The sequence below is a fragment of the Leuresthes tenuis genome, unplaced genomic scaffold (genome assembly GCF_036924035.1).
Source record: "Leuresthes tenuis unplaced genomic scaffold, fLeuTen1.0.hap1 SCAF_5, whole genome shotgun sequence".
Classification (NCBI taxonomy): domain Eukaryota; kingdom Metazoa; phylum Chordata; class Actinopteri; order Atheriniformes; family Atherinopsidae; genus Leuresthes; species Leuresthes tenuis.
Genome location: NW_027325359.1, coordinates 7,691,579 through 7,697,758, shown reverse-complemented (window position 1 = coordinate 7,697,758; position 6,180 = coordinate 7,691,579).

Here is a 6,180-nt window from a genome sequence, read left to right as displayed (position 1 = left end):
GTTTTGTGTGTATGAGAGAGTGCGAGTGCAGTACTGAAATGAGCAAAATAAGGTAATTGCAAGGCTGAATGTGAGGTTTCATGCAAAAGGAACATGATAATCAAATGTTATTTATGTAGTTGCTCCTGGCAAGTGCGTGTGTCCAACAGTATACCTTGTGAAGAAGTTGAATATTGAAGATTAAAAAGTGAAGTAAGGTTGGATGTGTAAGACCAGCGGGGGGAAAAAAGCAGCATTTGTTTTCATGCAAGTATTGATATATTTATAATGCAAGAACATGGATATAGTGTGGACTGTGCTATGACATCCTGCAACAAGCTCAAATGTGGTGTAATTGGACCTAAGCAGCAGACTGCTGGAAGATGTCTTGATGAGTATGATATAGAAAAGACAAGGTCAGGAAAGTGTAAAAACAAAAGCGTCAGTTGAGGGTATGTCTGTTGGATTTACAGTGCTCTCCACAATGTTTGGGACAAAGTCACATTTTTCTTTGAATTACCCCACTGCTCCTCAGTGTGACATTCTAAATAAAAACAATTCAGACATGATTAAAGTGCACATTCCAGATTTTAACTTAAAGCCATGCCCCGAGACGAAAAGGAACTGCTCAAGATCCGAAGCATACTAGCTCATCTGTTAAACATGATGTGAGGGTTGTTACGGCTTCGGTATGTATGGCTGCCTCAGGTACAAGCACATTTATCTTCATTGATATAACTGCTGATGGCAGTTGCACAAGGAATTCTGGGGTGTATAGAAACATCTTATGTGTTCAGGTTCCAGTAAATGCCACCAAACTCAGTAAATGACACTTCACCCTGCAGCAAGATAATAATCCCAAACATACTGCAAATGTAACACAAAAGTTACTGAAAGCTAAAAAATGGAAGATTCTTGCATTGTCAAGCCAGTCATCTAATTAAATCCAACTGAGCATGTTTTCTACATGCTGAAGAAGAAACTTAGAGGGACAAGCCCCTGGAACAAGCAGATGTCGAAGGTAGCTACAGTCGAGGCTTAGCAGATCATCGCCAGAGAAGACACTCAGCACCTGGTGATGTCTATCAATCACCAAGTTCAAGCACTCATTGTGTGCAAGGGATGTGCAACAAAGTACAAAACATGTCTACTTTAATGTACCTACCATTACTTTGTCCCAAACATTATGTGGCACTGAAATGGACTTTGCATAAAAGGGGTTTTAATTTCTACATGGTGGAAATTAAATGTATGAAAATGACTTTAGAAAGCCTGGAATGTGGACTGTCATCCTTTCTAAATTGTTTGATTTATGATTTCACACTGAGGAGCAGAGGGATGAGTCAAATAAAATTGTGACAATGTGTCAATGTGAGAAAAAAGAAAAAAAAAACTTGCCCTCTTAAACTGACATTCATGTTTTGTCACACACATTGATTTACCAAAGCAAGATTAGTTTCTGTTAGTGTGGGCAAGTCCAAGGCTGAATGAGGATCATTTGGTTCATGTCAGTGCCAAGGTTCTGATGGAAGGTATAAATCTGGGGTGAGGGATAGAGGCTTGTGGATCCATTCTCTTTGACCTCAGCTCAATACCAGAAACCCCATTACAGGAGACACCCCAGATGGATATATCAAGGTTTTGCCTCCATCAGACACCCCTGCTCTTGACAAGGTCAATTAATCGATCTTTAAATGTCAGAAAAAAACAATGTTTATAGCTCACTTGAAACTGCTGAAGTGCATACTCTGGGATTGGCTTTGGAAAACAAAGTGACAATCAAAATGAGCAGAGACATATCACATAAAGATTTATCAAAACCACTAAACCAAGGCTAACATTAACACATTAAATTCCTCCTGACATGGAAATTAATCTTGACCTTTGAACAAATCCATATCTTACATGGAAGATGATTATTGATCTCTTACCAATATTGACTGATTTTGTTTTCAGACTTCTGGAGCTACAGACTTAAATGTTAGACTTAATCCAGTGACATAGGCTCTTAGTTGACCTCCTTTTCTGATCAAAGACTCAGCAGGGGCATAATCCACTGTGTTCAGTATTAGTTTTTAATTAAGTCTAACCTTTAACCCCCGTAAGCCTCATCAAACTATAACAATGCTAACTGAGATGCAACTGAGTTAGACTGACATGTTGACTGCAAACAGCATGTAAAAGTATACACTACATTAGCGAAAGCTCACTTTTAACAGATACATTTTTGTTCTTCGTCAAGAAAAAACATTTGAAAACATATTATTTCTGACTTTTGTTTGAGTTGGCAGAGTAGAGTAAGAGGGAAGAAATACTTCTGTTCCAAGAGTATTGTATTATTGTATCAGCAGGTTGAAACTGGAGAAACAGTAGAACCTGTGTGCTTCACTAACCACTTTGCCGTTGGCATAATAACCCGGGGGGGGGGGCTTTAGTCAGTCAGAAGCATTTTTGCCTTGAAGAAGTTATGTTATTAGTTATTGTTATGTCTGCTTCTAGAAGGTATACCATTACATGTTCGGCTGAGGTTTAGTGTCTTATGGTTCTTTGTTTCTTTCACTCTTTCCAAACCTCTTCCTTTTTACAATGCCAGCTACTTAGGACTTTGTGTATCAAACACCATGACACAAACAGTTAAGTGTATGATCTTGTCAGTACAGTTTGTTAAACTGTGAGAGGGGTGAGCGTTGAGGTGTCTCGTCTGCTGTCAATCTGAGCATTTAGTCAATAAATAGCACCACTGATGAAGATCGGCTTTTTCTCCAACATACACACACACACACACACACACACATTCACACATCTTGCAAGCCAATCCTCTTCTTGCACCTTTTGCTCCTCAACCTTCCTTTTCCTGTTGGCTGAGGGAAAATGAAAATTGAGACTTTGACACATCAGCTTTGTAAATGTAGGTAAGTTATTCTCAAGTGATGTATCACTTTTCTATTGAACATGTGCAAAGCTGCAGCAGTTACTCAAGCTTCACAAAGTCTACAACATATGTGACAGATATCAGATTTAAAGATGACCTAAAATAGCCTAAAAACAACAAGTTTTACCTTTTGCAGTGAATTCAGACCATGTTTCATATTCATATCTGTTTCAGGTTTGTTGTACTGCTTAGAAGCTATTTATTGCTAGCTCGCAATGTCTGTTTTTCTTGAAAAATACTGCACTTGCTTTGGTGCGATAACACTGAATAACTAGTATTTTCGGACAGAGCCACGAAGCCACAAAAGAATGTCTAGTGGCTTTGTATTTAGATGTGTTTTTCTTCAAAAAGCAGTATTTTTGTGTCAGGATCAGAGCAGATATTTATCATTGAGCTACTCAGTAAGATAAACGGTTTATAGTTTCCAAGGCATGTTTATGAAAGAAGATTTGGAAAGGCAATATGGATCATAGTGTGGAATGGTGTGTGCATATGTGTGTGTGTTTTCCTCTAAAGAAGCAATAACACTAATATTATTCTACAGTTAATGCAGTAATATACAGTTCAGACAGAAATGATGCATTAATCCTACAATGCACTGCATGTCTGGTTTGTATCTTCTAACTAATTGCATAGTTGGGACAAATACAATTTACAGTGCATGCTTTTCACCACGTTGGCAGGTTGTAAAGGGGGAACTCTAGAAACCCAAGCATGCTAAAAGACTGTTGAGAAAAGAAAACCAAAAAACGTTGAAGAACATGTCTGCAGATGATATCCTTAGATATCATAAATACGGCTTAGTAAAGTTGGGTGATGTGGTATAAACTGTTTGGAACCCTGCATTGGGTTTATAATACTTTAGCATTAAACAAATTCCTAAAAACTCTGCCAGCTCTAATGGCAGGCTTCTTCCACTGATCCTGCACTCTACCTCATGGAAGGTGGATATACAAGAAGTATCTTATTATGTGTGGCTTTTAGGTTGCTCATGATGTCAGTGAAACTTCTTTTCATTTCCCATTTCATTTTATTTCCCAGCGTTCACAACTGTTCTCCCTCTCTACTTTTTTAGCATGCATTGTGCTTTAGATATTAAGGTGGTAAAAAGATGATCTAATATAAGGATTTTTACACCAGTATCTCCTGAATGACTTGAAGAACTCTCCCTTATTTACTTTCAATAATGCTTGAATTAATTTTTTTCCAAAGTGTATGACCCAAAAAATGCAGAAAGTTGTTGGTAATGTCGCTGTCTCAGCTCGCCTTTTGCGCCTAAATCACTAGTGGGTAGATACATGTGACTCAAAGAGAGGCTATGCGTTTTTGTTTTCTCGAATGACTTCTGATGCAGGTAGCCCAGAAGGCTGAAATATTGATGGATGATGATAAATTCATGTTGCTGGTGAACTCATGAAGCACATCCGAACAGATGGTACACCCTTTGATTTCAGTGTTATGGCTATCTGGCAAACTAGAAATGCCCTCTAGAGTAGTTACATTACAAATAATCTCTTGTCAATATATAGTGAAGCTATATATGCTTCAGAAGTTGTACTTCTATTTTCCCTATAAGTCATTTAAACCATTGTTACTGTGAGCACTTTGGTTGCCACAATAAGATGATTACCTTAGTGTTAACAATTATACTCCCAGTACTTTATTCATAGCTTTGAGGGTTTTTTTGTGTTTTTTTTTTTTGCTATACATATATCATTAATTTTTCACTAAGAAAGAGTAAATCTCTAACATGATGTGGTGTGCTCTGTCATGAATAGTGCATTGAATACTCTATTTGCGCCATACTCTCATGGGTCTGCTTACGCAGAGTCGGCGTGGATAATAGTCTTTCTACACTTTGTGTGATCACAGATATACAACTGCTCTCTGAGCCAACTTGTGTTCTAAAATGAACAACCACTGTTGAACCATGGTCAGATTAGATGTGTTTTTCTTGTACATTGTCTCCCAGATACCCCTTGGGTAAATTGGTGAGGGCTTGACTGATTCCAGTAGCTTCCAATAAACTGGGATCGACATTTCACTTCATACTAAAACCTTGTGGCTCAAACAGCTGGCTTTCATCACTGCATGTTTATATGTGTGTATGCCTAAAATAACCACAATGTCAATACATCAGGTCTGTCAAAAGTAGCAACCCTATATCCATACCATTTGGGCAAAACCGTGTCACTGCATCATGTCATCTGGGACATAAGAATATATCTAAAGTTTCATATAGTGCATTTTAATTCTCACATGGTACATTTTTCCACTCAGAGGCACTGTAGGCTGACGGACTTTGAATCTGAATGCTGAATAATATTTGCCAAACCTGTTCTTAAATTTAGAGTATTACATTTGACAGTTTTTGTACATTTTTTGGGATTGTTTTTCTTGAATCAGCAATAAGTGAAGCTCTATCCAGAGGTGAACTTTAGAAGCTGGTATTCCAAAAGGGTAGGTGGGTGGCAAATGTGGTTAATTTGTCTTTTTTAGGGCTTATGGTTCACTATGCAGAGCCAAATTATTTTATTTAGGGGATTGCACCAGGTTTGCGGAGAGGAGGTGGAGGTCAGAGAGGATGAAGCAGAGAAAAAGGAGAGGTGGGGTTGGTGGGTGTTGGGTTAGATGGAAGAATGAAGTAAGTAATGGGGTTTTTTGGGGGGGGAGTTTATGCATGTATTGGTGTGAAGTGGATTGAGGTCATGTTGAAAGAGAAGCTGAAGAGGAAAACAAATTGTACGTGGAGAGATCTGAGGGTTAGTGGTGTACTTTGTTGGGAGAAGGTTTAATGAGGTAGAGGAGCACTATCTAAGGAGAGCAAGTGAACTTTGGTGGTGGGGGCTCCAGCTTTAGAAGGGGTATTGACAGATCCATGGCTGTTCCCACTTCACAGATCCTCATCAGCCCCACTTCCAAACATACCACGCCTCTTGACAAGTTAAAGAAGGCCTCCCCTCCCTCGGTGTACTCACGCATATAAGCTGATGAACTCTGAGATGGTCAAAGTGTTCTGAGCCCTCTGCCTTAGTGAATAGAAGAGTTTAGACAATGCTGAATTGGTGCTTTAGAAAGGGGCATTCTGACTGAAGCACATAACTCCTTTGGGCTCTGTAAAAACCTATGCATACTCAAGGACGTGTTCGTCTTTTTATTTGATCGCTGTCGTACAAGCATGAACCTAAGCTAGGTGGTAAAGGCAAAGGACTCTCTGCAACAATTTTATTAGAGTCTGTAAGATGAAAACATATTGTTTTTTCAGGCCC